General features: G+C 48.0%; 1 non-coding gene across 1 annotated transcript; it reads right to left on the bottom strand.

Moving 5' to 3' along the window:
- Positions 1-503: 503 nt before the first annotated feature.
- On the bottom strand, positions 504-576 carry Trnar-acg. The gene has a single exon. It is a non-coding gene; the product is annotated as a tRNA-Arg (tRNA).
- Between the last annotated feature and the right edge of the window lie 13,826 nt (positions 577-14,402).

Here is a 14,402-nt window from a genome sequence, read left to right as displayed (position 1 = left end):
AAATACAAATGCCGTAACTGACCAATATATTTCGTCTGCGTGACTGAGAAATGTTCCAATGTGCCTAGTAAGTACAAATTATTCGTGATATTTGCTATTATAATCGAGCGCAGAGAGAAAATGCACTCGCTTTTTCCCATAGAAATGCATTACCGGAAATCAATTTCTGACTGCTTGCTGTCTGCTTCAAAATGCAACAGCACACTAGCGCCAGCTGAGCCTCTAGCGTTTATTGTAACAACTCTATGATTCAAACACACCGCTAAATTGAGCAAAACGTATCCGCTCAGGCTAGCTCAAGTTGTGGTGATGGGCGAACGCTGATTAACTTTTCCAAGATTGGATTCGGTTTCTGTTTTCCTTCCAGTGGATACGCTGTGGGCAAACACATGACAAACGGTGATCGCGAAACTACAAAAAATATTGAATTCACTGCAAATAAAAAAAATATAATAACGCGAGTGTGTCGCTACGTAGAAAAGGTCAGAGAAAAATAAATATCTCGAGCCTGCCAGGATTCGAACCTGGAATCTTCTGATCCGTAGTCAGACGCGTTATCCGTTGCGCCACAGGCCCGTCTCGAAAACTTCGGATTTCGTAGCCTTTTACAAGGGTAAAATATCTTATAGACCCTTTTACGTTTTTTATTTTTATTTTTTTGGAGTAGTCATATCACCTTCCCTTCCAATCTATTCTACAGCGAAGGCGAACGGATGTTCCAGGGATCCTCAACCTGAGCTTGAATCAACTTCCCTCGAAGCGAAAGTCATTCACCGAATTCGCAACTTCGTCGGCCTTTGCATCACGGATCAACGCATCGCTTTCCAACTGTTCGGCACAAAAGCACATGCTAGGGACCAATGAAGCTGCTGATTTCTTGCTTTCGTCTTTGCTGGAATGGGAGGGCACTTTTTACCTCAGCGTACGCCAATACCGTACGCACATGAACAAGATGACTCTGCCCAAGAGCCAAGAAAAGTTTCCACTTCAAGGCACACCAGCGCTCCAGCGCCACGAATCACTGCGACCCATATGCAACACAGCTGGCGAGCTAGCACACGTAAACTCATCCGCCCCGAAACACTAAACACAGCTGTTTTGCCTCCCTTCTTTCCTCTGGTTGAATCGTTTAATTTTATTATTATTATTATTTTTTTTTTTTTTATGTCAGAGCGCTGAGTGCGTTTTCTGACCGTTCTCTGAGGGCGCCTGTTGTGTGCCGTCATCTCACGGCATCTCTGCGCACTCATCCCTCTTTTGGTTTTGCGTGCTTTCAGCATTACACACGGGATGGCGCCAGTGAAGTTCCATTCATTTTAATGTATCTTAATTTCCCTCGGTTTCTTTCTGCACTCTCTCCTCTCGTTTCTGTCCCTCTTTCTTTCTTTCTCCTCCTCGTCACCCAATGTTGCCTTCTTGCGCGTGTCGCTGTCTCTCCGGTGCCTCGGGGTAAAAAGGAATCCGCTTCTCAGCTGCTCCCACGACGGCGTGCGAGCAACAGTGTTTGTGTTGGCGTGCCGCGCGGCGCCGCCGGTTTTTGTTTGACGACACGAGCGCGTCTGTTTGGATCGTCGTCGTCGGTGTTGTGGTGCTGGTGGTTGTGTTGTGCCGGTGACGTGCTACTGCCCCCGAACGGATAGCGAGCGTCCCGCCCGCGATGCGTGCGTGCCGACAGCGTCGCGCCTAGAGAATCCGTCTCGTCCGTTCCGACTGACCACAACAGAGCAGCGTGGTGCCATGAGCGTGCTCGTCGAGCTCGCGACGAGCCCGAGCAGGCTTCGTCGCCGGACCACGGACTTGTCCGAGCTTGCACGAGGAGACCGCAAGGCGACGTCCGCTGGCCACAACAACAACAACATCGAGGTGCCGGAGTACATTGTAGATCCCGAGACCAAGATCACATACCTCAAGGGCAAGTTTCTCGGCAAGGTAGGATGTCAGCGTTGTTTTGTTCGCCCGTTTTGGTCAGGGTGTACGCAAAGCTTCCTCCGGCGGTCAACGACGCGCGCACGGCGTGGCCCCCGAGGCGTCGGCGCCGACGGAGCAACGTCGTCGCAGGAACACGCCTATTAAAAGGCGTCGTTGCACGGTTGGCAGCGCGACGGATGGAACAAAGATCGCCGTCTTTCGGAAAGCAGTGTCGTGTTACGGTTTCCCACGGGGGCTCTTGATCGCGCACTGGTTGACACGAGTCGGCGTCGATGGTGGCTTCGTGTTTGTTCCTTTCCTGTCTCGTCAGTTGTACGTGTCCGCGGATTTTCGTGGTTGACTTTCTCTTGTTCAGGGCGAAGCGCTGACATTCTTTGTGAGTGTGATTGTGTTCCACTGTTGGAATATTCCGTCAATGAACTGTTCACTGTGGGTGTGGTGGTGTTCCGACGACTCGCGGCTGTTGGGTTCGAGGCGCAACTCGAAAACCTCTTTCATTCAATCCGTTCTGTTCTTACCTTTTGTTCTCGATTCGTTCCTTGTTGAGCATCCCCTTCCCAATAACGTAATTATCTCGGTTACACTTACACATTTTAAGCATAGGAGTCGTAGCTGTACAGCAGTGCTTCCCAAACTCTGTTACCCCCTCTGTGACCCATAAAAATAAAAATAAGTCTCGCCGCGACCCCCCCCCCCCCCCCCCCCCTCCCCCCTTTTCAGCCCTCCCTCCCTTTCCCGCGGCTTTTCGCGATGCCGGAAGCTTTCTGATATCAGTGTACGACCAGCAATACACAACATTTACACTGAGATTATATCTCCCACTAAATAATTAAAGTGAATAAAAAAAAAATGCAGCGCAATAGAGAATAAAGAGAAATCATGTTAACAGGGATTACTGTTCTTAACGGCTGAAGTGAACTTGTTCGTTAAGCACTGTTTCTCAAGACGAGGGCGGAGCTTGTACACCGCAACTATTATTTCTGGTACTTTATTTGAATCGACGCCGCCTTGTTTGTTTTCATCAACGACACTGCAAAAAAAAAAAAAAAAAAAAAAGCCAAGTTTGCGTTTTTTTTAAGTTTTTGAAGTTGTTTTGTGGGGTGTATGGTTTGGGAAACACTGCTGTGCAGGCCCAGAGAGGGCTCTAAATGGTACAACCATACAAGTGAAATAAACACACTCCTTTTTTACATCAACGTTTCATTCCAGGGAAGGTCAGGATTGTAACGACATGTCCGATCCGCATACAATGTATGGGGCGGAGCGTTTTCGTATGGGGGCACATATTGGTACGAACGTTTGAGGCTTTCGTCCCACTTAAACTATCTCCAGAAAGGCGGTGGGTGTTCTAGCTTTATCTCTTATATTTCCTCTATTATTTATTACGCTTGAAAAATACGAAAAGCATTTTTTTTTTTGTTGGCTCAAGAAAGAGTATATTCTGCGCCGTGTTCGCAATCGTCTTCCGTTTCTGTAACTCTACCGTCATCGTACAACCTTCCGGGACGTCCCACGTAACAAGCCAAGATTTCGAGCCCGCTTTTTAGCGAGCCGCCTTGGCGCGCGCTTTCTCCTCCAATTTGGCCGCTCGTTGGCATTGTGTACCGGCAACGAGCGTGTGTGTGGTGTGCGTGTCGGCGCTTGGCCAGCAGCTGTTGCTGGCGCGTGCCAGCACCCCCTATACTCTGTTTTCCCTTAGGATGGACCGTGGCGGATTCTACGAGCCTCAAAGCCAATAGAGTCGCTAGATCCCGGGAAACTAACGCCATTGTCATCCCTGCCTGCTAGCAGGGCAGGAACAGATGCTAACTTACATACGACTCGAAACCTCGCTCGCCGATAGGCTGAACGGTGTCTGCTGCTATGGCAATCGCGATATCGGCCCTTCCAAATCCTTCAAGTTTGGAAAGAATCGTTCCCCCTAAAAAGCTGAGACTCGGTTACCCGTGACCTTTCAAAGGCGTGCAGGGCGCGTAGTCACGTGACAAAAGTTCACAACGCTAGACTGGTGTCCTGATAACATCCTAGACGTGTCACGTGAAGTGTCACGTGATAGCATCCTGGCGGTGTCCCAGCAGCGGTGGTGGAAGTGCCAGACGCCCGTTCTGTTGCAGGTCACTTTCCAGCTTGTCCACGAACCTCAGCTTCGATAGCCAAAAGTTTGTTTGCTTATCGTTTCGCTTACCCTGTACATAAACAGTTCTCGGCCTTATACAAAACTAAAAAGAAAAGGAAGGCTGTTTGTGCATGTGGTGTTTGCCGTAGACTACATACAAGTTCCTTCCATGAAGGCCATAAATTCCGCTGATCAAATTAATAGCCGTGCCACACGGGCAACTTTCAACGAATGACATTTGTGTGATCGGCGAATCAGCTCGCTATCTTTCGCGCGTGGAATGCGCCGTGCTATTCAATGGGCTATGCAGCCCGGAGTGTCGCGCGTTGATTGGCCGTCCGCTCAAATGTCATTCGTTTTAAATGGCATTCGAGTTGCCCATGTGGCACGGGCATTAGACGAGCCTCGTTCCCTTGGTCGTAGCAGAACGAGCCCAGCTTGCTTCTCTGTCCCAACCGCTTTTCTTTTTTTCTCATCGGCACTACGCACTATTTGCGGGGCCTCTGCGGGCAGCTGCTTTTGTACAGTGATGTCCTATCCAGTTCTCTCCATTTTCTCGCGAGACGTTGCGAAGACGACTAGAGCACTTCCAGCACGCATAGCTTTTTTATTACACGATAAATTAATGGGCTATGTAGCCCATCCATTCATCGCACTGATACAAAGGGTATCGGACGGTAGCTTGATATCCTTTGTATCGGTAACCGGACAAAAGCTCACCGGACAGAAGCTCACCGGACAAAAGCTCACCCGTTTTTGCACAGACCCGGACAAAAGCTCACCTAATTATTATTTTTTTGGCTACCTGGAGCGAATCACGGGCTGGGATAAAGTGCGGACGCGATGAACATTGCACCATTTTCAAGAAAACTGCTAACCCCCATCCCATGCAAAGGTGTCGACAGATAAGCCATAACAGGCGGAGAAGCAACGATTTTAGAAAGAAATAATAGGTCACCGAAATGGAGTGGAGCTGAGAAGTCTCTTCATAACTAATGAATGGGTTTGTTGGGGTTTCAGGTTAATATTTGAAGTGGGTGAATGGCTAAGAAAATTATATTGTTTTCTTCATTCTGCGTTGTAAATGTATTTGAAATTAAGCATTATCTGAGGGTGATGTGGAAGGGAAACTGAAGCAAAACTGTGATATACAAATCATTGAGTTGCAAATTTTTTAAAAAAATATTTTGAAGAAACGGGAGGTGGGCGTTTAGGACAGGTACAAGACAATTGACCACTTTGGGAAGCTGTGCGGAATTTTGGGATAGGATGGGATTTTCTCCTGGTGAGCTTTTGTCCGGGTCTGTGAAAAAATGGGTGAGCTTTTGTCCGGTGAGCTTTTGTCCGGGATTCCTTTGTATCAAGGGTATATTCAAAAGGGTATCAAGCTGCCGCCTGACACCCTTTGTATCAGGCCGTAGCTTGTATCACTTAGTCTAAAACAATATACGCCCCCTCCGTTTTTAATTTTGCTGGGAGTTTTGCTGATGTAATTTTCATGATATAATTTTGCTGATACTGAGTTATCTCGCTTCTCTAGAGCTTCTCCGCCCATCTTCGTACCTCGTTTTAGTGATTCTAGTCCTTTGCTCTTCTGTTCTTCCATCCTCGCCAGCAAAACGCCCCCCCCCCCCCCCCCCCCCCACAAAAAAAAAAAAAAAAAAAAAAAAGGAGATCCGATATCTTTTTGTGGAACACAGAATGTATTGTGACGAAATTGTGGTACCCCCGCGACGACAAGCGACCATCGCGTTCACTCTTACGTTTGGTCGGTACTTATAGACCAACACGGTGCTCCTGACGCCACGCCGCTGCCGTGTCTCTGCTATTGACAGGGAGCGTGCGCGGACGCTCGTGTTGGAACTGAGTGTTTGCCCACGCCTCGTGGGTCGGCAAGATGGCGACAGCAGACACGCTTGTCCCGCGTTGTTGGCGCTCTGGACGTAGGAGCGGGAAGGACGGGCAGAACGCGGCAGTCGAAGACACGTTCCAGGCAGCATAGCTTGACCGGGCTGGCTCGTGGTGTTCGCGGCGGTCCACCGTAAGAAGCCATCGGTCTCCGATTAGCGAGTGGCGCTGACGGCGTTTTCTCTCTTCTCGCCACGGCGACCTTTCTCGGCCGTGATCGCGCTGTCCGATAGGCGCGTCATTAGGGGCCCGTCGCATCTTCCTGCCGCCTTTCCGGGCCTTTGTTCCCTTCTCGGACGCCATTCAAGGCCGTTCGCGTTTGTGGAAGAGAGCCCCCGTGCTGGGACGGCTTCGAAATGAATCCAGCCGCGCCTTCGAGGATCGTCGATGCCAGAAGGGTACCAGAGCATTGTCAAACTGTCAACTTCGACGACGTTCGTTTTCAAGGCCTCTAAACTCGTCAAACACAAAGTTGGGGCCCAAGTTGACGGAGCGCACCGATTGTCTTATCACGACGATGACTTCGCGCTTTTTTTTCGCCGACGTCCGATCGGCGTTCTGCGAACTTCCGACTCCAGCTTTCTTTAAGGCCCCAAATGTGATTGCTCCTAGCTTCCGCTGTACCTTTTGGACACATCATCTAACTTATCGTCGGAACTGACGATAAGTTTTTAGGGTGATAACTCGTGGCGTCACGGCGAGGCAAATCCTGGTCGTGACGGCACGGCTGGAACGCGTTTATCCAGATAATACCCACCTGGTTCATGGTCCACGCAGATACCCGCTTTATTATCTCACAAAAGAAGCTCGTGTCGTACTGAAATCATCATTAAAGGGACACTGACAGGGTATTTATGCTCGCTGAAGTTTTTAGTTGTACGTGACATGTCAGAGCTCAACTACCCAGAATAGAATTTGCGGCTCGAAATTCGGTTTCTTTCCGCCCGAAAACCGCCGATCAAGAACTGGCCGGTTCGAGTCTCGCTCACTCTCTTTTCCGCGGTCACGGGCCGTTTTCCAAGGTATCGATGCGTCCACCAAATTTAATCAAAGTCGTTGGTCACTGAAGGCACACACTCAGTGTTAAAAATAGACAAAAATATGAAACCCATTTTTTGTGGCTTCTAAAAAGCTGCAAATACGTTGATTGAAAAAAAAAGTTCCACAGAGAACCGGAAGCATTCTGTGCGTGCGTCGCTTCGCGTATCGTGGGACTCGCGGGGACGGCTATGGCAGCGGACGACGGGCGTAGGATTTTTAGTTCAGAACTGTCGTTCGCGGTACCGGCGAATTCTGTCTGCCTTTAAAAGAGAAATCTGGGACTGATCAAAAGAATTGGTATCCATCCCGTACGACACGCCCGACCACCAAGCCGATTTGCACGAAGACGTCGCCGAGCCGTCGCTCCCTTCTCGTGACTGAAGACATCGCTCGCGCAAACGTCAAGCACGACGTGTCTACTTCGAGTTGAATATGCACGCGTACGATTTCTTTACTAGGTGCGAATGTCGCCAATGCGTGGTGCTTCCCGACTTCGACCCGGGAGTGCTTTTGCTAAAGGAAAATCGGCAGCAAACTTTCCAACTTACAGTTTATCGGCTGAATTATTACTAAGGAAAGAGATCCCCCAAGAAAGCGATGCCCCAGTAGCTCAGTGGGAAAGACGTCCGTTGCACACGCGGTAGGACCGGGTTCGATCCCCCGTGAAACATTTTTTTTTTTTTTCAAACATTTTCCGATGTTCACATTTCTTTTTCTTTACAATTATCACTGAAGAAACAAAAAAAGAAAAAAGAAACCAATGTTGTGGACGACACGTCGCTGAATTAAATGGTATGGGATTTCCTTTTTGACACCTGCGAACTCAATGTAGTCACTTTCCACATAATGCAAGGAGCATATAAATCAGGTAGCGTCCGCTTTCCGAGGTGCCCGTAAATGGTCTACAGGAATTGCAGCCAGCCATTGGTCCCGATCCCGTTGATCTTTCGGAAACTTTTTTGCACAATGCCACATTTTTTCGGACGCAGGACATGTGAGCCAGCTCTTCACGCAACATCTTCGGTGTATTCTTTTCGGAGCCGATCATGGAAATTCACCACGGGCACTCACTACTCATCTCCAACTCCTCAATGTACAAAACAACTTATCTTGGAGTACAGAACAACGAGCGGAACATACATAACTGCAAAAGAATCTCACGGCGAACAGTTCCCGTACGCCGCATGTCGTCTGCTACGGAAAGGAGAAAAAAAAAAAAAAATACGGTTGGGTGTAGACACGTGACTTCCGCATCTCACTCTCTTCTCTCCACTTCTCCGACCTCCGTCGGGTTTCGGTTTCGGTTTCGAGCAGTTGCGTCTTTTGGCTTTATTTAAGAAATACGCTATTTTGTTGCAAAATATTAATTGAATAGTCCTCCGACACCATAATAAAGAACCTGGCAAAAAATTAAAAAAAAAAAAAAGATTTGGGGGTGTTAGTGTCCCTTTAACATAATCTGTCATGCGCAAAATCCGTCTCGTGTCGTCATAACCATTGTCTTCCTCGAGATCTTCGAGAAATAAATACTCGTAGTATAATCTGCACCAATCGATGTTCCACACCGTATAAAAATTGGGACTTTTAAGCATCTATATTGTCCGGACAGTGCCATGCGCTTGCGAGATTCTGTTTTGAGCAAGCCGATTTTGGTCACCGATGAGGAGATACCGTCCGCTGACGGGTTGTCGGTTTGCTACGGGGTGTCATTCGCGGATGAAACTAAAACAATACCTTCAGCTCATCTCGTAATGGGTCCGAAAGCAAAGTCTGTTTCGAAGCGATTGCCGCGGCATAGTGACGTCGGACACAAGCTGTAATTATGATTTTTTTTTATGGCAATTACGTTAAATAAAATAAACACGAGCATCTAAAAAGAAAATTGCCGTGAAGTGCAGCGGTGAAATCTTCGATAGAAGAAAGCGTTACATCATTTTCGAACGAATCCCAGTCTAACATTGTTTTTAAATTTGTGTTGCTTTATAGTTGGGGTGTGATTGATCCTGGCCGATCCTGTGGATGAAAAGGGCATATAATTTTCAACGTTAATATTAATATTGCCATGAAGGAATAAATGCAAATATTTTAATTCATGTATTGTTGCCCTAGTTTCTAACGGTTGAATGTTGGCTCGTTTAATGAAATGCTATACATATATGCGGTTATTAAATGCTTTGAGAATGAATCTAAGAGACTTTTTTTTTAATGCCTTTTAGTTGCTTTTTATCTTTCCGCCGTTCGGCGAAACGAAATGGTGTTAGCGTATTCCAGCACAGGTCTGATTAGAGTCTTTTGTGCCACACTTTTTTTGTCAGTGTCTGCAAATTTAAAGGTTCGTCTGAGAGTAAAAAACGCATTTCTAGCCTTGCATACAACGTTATCAGTATGTTGGTTCCGAGTTAGTTTTTCATTAAGAACGCCAAGATACTTGTAATGGTCTACATTTTGTATTTTTCTTCCGTCCACTGCCTGCTATTTCTTTCTGCTATTTCATCTGCTGTTTCATCGTCTGCTATTTCACAAAAGCAGCAATCAACAACCCCTGATTGAACTTTCTTCGCAAATATCAAGCTCTACTGCTGTCGTATGCACTAGCTTACACCCACCGGTGGATAAAGGAGCACTCGTCACAAACAAATAATAATAATATTATCCTTTATTGTCCGTCGGAAATAGAGTGTGGGGAAAAAAAGCATCTGTTAAGTCGGGTTGATTAAGCCCCCAAAATACAACAGGGAAGTATCATACATAAAACTTAGATATCAGCAAGTTACCAAATCGTGAATGAATCGTAGTAGAGAAACATGCTCCATACAAAAATCATGAGATATTCCACTCTCTGAACTTGGATGACCAGCGAAGCTGTTTAGCAGACGACACAGACCCGCCCCGAGGAGCCGGAGAAATCTAGACACGCGCGACGGGACTGCTGAAATTGCATATCCAAGAGCATAAGCTTTTGCATAGAATGAAGCAATTTTGTATCCAATTCGGGACCGGATTTTTTTGTTGACGCACACGAAAAACCCACAGAACCCTAGCCATAAACAGCTTCGCTGTAAGAAGCACACACAGAACACTCGTTAAACGGTCATGAGATGCCGCGGGACCTTCCTGGACATTCATGTGTGGCTGCCCGATCGTGAACTTGCGAGCGGGTCAAAGATTGCTCATTGGTCGTCCATCAATGCGCAGAGAAACTGAGGAAGAGGAGGTGACGAGAGCGCGCTAGGATGTCAGAACGCCGAGCTCTGGAGAGAGGGGAAGCAATAGCGCGTCTCGCCACGAAGGGCAACCCGCGATCACGTGGGTTTTTGCGTATACGGACGCCGTAAAGTAACGCGAGCAGCTGCCGCTGTGAAAGTTTACAAGGATCTCCGGCTGCAAAAGCCGAACCCGGTTCCACGCAGCCCTTTTCTTGGGTGTAGGCGTCTAACTGCTGCCACTCAAACTCTCAGCCTGAAACGAGTTTTCCCCTGACGTCTGCTTCTTGAACGCATTCCCCACCTTCTTCGAGCAACGCGGCTTCTCCACGCGAAGGGGGTTTAGGCGGTCCAAGTCGCAACATGTTATTACAACAATGCTCGTTTGCTCTCGCTGCTTGCGAGAAAACAATGACCGGAAAAGAAAAGAAACTGAGCCAACCTTCGGCCCGTCTCGGCCATATCAGCCACGTGCCACCCGCCGAATGCGGTTCTTCTTAATTAAATTTATGTACTTGTTTTCGTTTTTCCCCGTTGTGGCTTTCGAAGGCGTTGCGTCAACGGCGTGGGATGTTTATCTCGGTTTTCTCTTTATCGCTAAACAGTTTAGGGACGAACGTTTCGTTCCGTCACCTGTCAGACGGAAGCGGAGATTTTGTTATTCGACCCTTTCGAAAGAGACGTCGCTCGCTTGGCTCGAGGCCAACGCATCCGGCTCCAGTTACGCCACCGGCAACCTCAATCGTCTTCTGTTCAAGATCTATAGACATTTCTGGCACGTCAGCTTAGGCAAATTTCGACGTGAATGTGCGGGAATACGACTCCGGGCGCGATAAGACTGCTTCTCAGCCTGTCATCTTGTTTTTCCTTAAACCATCTTCGTATGCTAATGTCTTACGTGAATGCTCAGCTCACTGTTCGTACTATTTTTTTTTTTTTGCGTAACAACTTAGTTGACGCTTTTCGTGTGGGAAGGATGTAAAGTGGTTCCGACAAGCTCTAGACGCCCTTTTTCCTGCAACGCCTCAAGAACCGCACTAGAAAAAGTCCGGCTGCTCGCGGAGCATTACTAATTTCGCCCTTTATGCAGAAAATTGGGGTATATGTAAGTGCACTTTAGATTACGCATACGTCGTCTTACCAAGGCGTATAGACGTTTCCCCCGCCAAAAGCATTGCTTCTTCCTCCGACAACGAAATCTTGTAAGAACTACTTTGCGTGGCGGATGAACAGTGCGCAAAACTTCATTTTTCCTCGAGGAGAAAACGAGTAGATATACTGAGTAAGTAACCATTCCAGACCCTGATTTTCTCCCTGGCGCCACCATTTTGGTGCGAGTCCGGCCTCGATCAGGGCATGTGGCCGGACTTAGTGTGAAAGCTATACTCGTTACAATTTGGAAATGCTCTGTCGCGGACTTGTTTGCCGAAGGACGGGAAAGCGTTTCGTCCGATTTTGGTTAGGGCTTCAGATGAATTGGCGACAGTGATCTTGAGCACCAAGGTGGCTGAAGTGCCGTTATACATTGAAGCGTATAGCTCATTTATCGGCTCTATACTTCGTTTCGGCTCAAAGCCCACGCTATCTGCTACTGGGACCGATCAAGCGAGTTCAAAAGCGGTGTTTATGATTGACTGAGCGATGACAGAAAACGTATTCAGACATAACGAACGCCATGATGGTGCCCTTTTGACGCCATCTGGTTGGCCCCATCACCTCGTACACTCTCAACAAAAGGGTTGTCCTAGGGTACTACACTTGGGGTAGTCAGAAGCCGTCACAGATATCGCTACCCCCCCCCCTTCGTTATACTAACAACCCCATGGGCAGTCACACGGCACGCAATCAGCAGGTGCTCACAGTGAGCACCCCCAAAAGCAACATGGCGGCTGGCAAGCGACAGTGGAGCAATACGAGTAAGGCCTAGCGAGCTGGACTGCTTTTTGCTAAAATACGATTCTCAAGTGCGTACGCCCGTTCGCTGCCTTCCGTGCGCACAAAGCACTCCGAAACGCGCCTCGAAGCACCGGCACCGCACCTAGTATGAGTATGGGCGACGATGTGAGGGAAGGGGGGAGGGGGGGGGGGGGGGCGCATTCCAGGAGGTTTGTCCGCGATTGCTTTCGCGAGGCCGGCTGCATTTACTTCGCGGCCAGAAAACATTCAAAGAAGGAAACAAAATAGCGACAAATGGAATGATGTCTTTATTGAACAGAGCATCTGCTTGCTGTGCTCGCCGCAAGTGATCCGGCATTTTCGGTTGACAGCGGCGAGGCGAAGCATCACCGATTTGAGCGGCGTCGGTTCCGATCGTTCAACGCTCCTGCTCACCTGTTAGCATTCGTTATCCACTTTCAAGTCCCTGGTAATCCTCACCGCGTCTGTGCACGCACTTGGCGCTATTCACCGCACGGAACACCCATTCAACTGGCTATGGGACTGATCCCATTTGGACGGGAGGCCGAGAACCGAACCAGACCGAACCCTTTGTGGCTGCTACGGCTGCGACGTGGAGCCATGGAACGCCTCCATGTTTTTCACTCAAATAAGTAGACACATAAACGCGCGACTCCTTGAATTGGGCGGTGACACGCGCCACCTAACGGACAGCGCTCAAACTAAAGAAAAAAAGAAACCAGCAGTTCTTGCTTTCAGCGCCTCGCCAGACAATGCCGTATGTACATATCCCACGCCAGACTTCACTCATACGCGACATACAGACATCACAGCATTTTATACACTAACGCGTTCAGAAACATCACAAGATACAACATCACATATTGACACTCTACGTTCCTATACACACGTGTAGTCGACACCACCAGCTTATATACTGCTGTATTTTATGTGACCGATTAGGATGGTGACCACTGTCATATTTTGCATAAATACGAAAAGACTGTGCAAGATTTAGCCGTATATATTATTTTCCTCTACTGCCCTTAGGAAAGCGCTCGTATCTCTAATGTAGGGCCATTGCAAAAGTGAACTGCAGGTTATAAATAAATTTGAATAGTTGCTACACGTCACATTTTGAACAGTTTCGTTTTCTCGTTTGCCTACACTTCAAGTATACTGAAGCCTGTTTAATTAATTGTATTAATTATCGAAACCAATTTCTGCAATCACAACTTTCTTAACACACTGATGCATTTTCTTTTCTCTTTTTAGATATCTAGACTGACTTTAGCGGCGGTTGGGTACACGTTGAGTACACTGAGCACGCGCAGGTGATTTTAGCGAAGCCCGTCCGCCGGTCCTCCCCGAAGCGTTATTTCAGTTTTCTTCTTTTCGCTAAATATCCGTTCTATGCGCTCGCGCTCGCGCCAAGAGGACAGAGCAGAATTGCTGCTTTCGGGCCCGTGCCTTCACCTGCAACGAACGCGAAATACGTATGCTAAATTATCTAAATCCTGGTTGAGACAGTAGAGTTTGACTGCGTGCGACTGACTGCGTTGCGGCAGCAAGAAATCAGGACATCCCTGCTGCTTATATCGCGTGCCAAGATGATTCCTTGAATTGGATTCCACGCTTGATACGAAGCACAGCAGACGTGCCGGTGAGTGGCTTTCGGTTCTCGACGCAACGCTGTCAAACGCTAGTGTCTGAACCGGCCTTGTTTGAAGCATTTTTTTTTATCGAGTATGCTCGATGAAATGTGCCAAATGAACCAGAGAAGGCGAATCCTGTACCTCGAGACAGAGAAATAGTGAAATACACGGACATGATCCCAGATATCTCTGTACGTTCGTCCTGTCCGGCCTCAGTCGTGGTGTTCAATGCTTTATACTTCACTGCACTTGAAAGCAAAAAAATTGGGTACGACAGGCGCGCAAGTTCGGCGGAACCAAGGAGGCCAGTTGCAACTGATCTGCACGCAGAACTGACCGATCACACCTTTATTGAGAGCACGCTCTTTACTGAACCGCACAATTAAAGGAGCGATGCAACAATTTTGGTACTTTGCGCAAATACCGCTTAAAACGGATTCCTAACGTTAATAATCTATGAAACACGCGTTCGTTTTTCACCCCACGCAATAGAAGTCCCAGAAAAAAAATTAAAGAAAAACGAGCAGCATTCACTCCCTCAACTCGCAGCCAGAACAAGCGGCCACGTGATCTGGAGCCGATTATATGCCGCCAGTGTTGATCATAGCCACGCGCTGGAGTTGGCAAGGCACAGGACACGCGCTGAGTTCCAGA

This window comes from Ixodes scapularis, unplaced genomic scaffold (assembly GCF_016920785.2).
Source record: "Ixodes scapularis isolate PalLabHiFi unplaced genomic scaffold, ASM1692078v2 ptg001518l_1__unscaffolded, whole genome shotgun sequence".
NCBI classification, from domain to species: domain Eukaryota; kingdom Metazoa; phylum Arthropoda; class Arachnida; order Ixodida; family Ixodidae; genus Ixodes; species Ixodes scapularis.
Note: the sequence above shows the minus strand (reverse complement) of the source record. Positions and strands in the feature narration are given on the sequence as shown.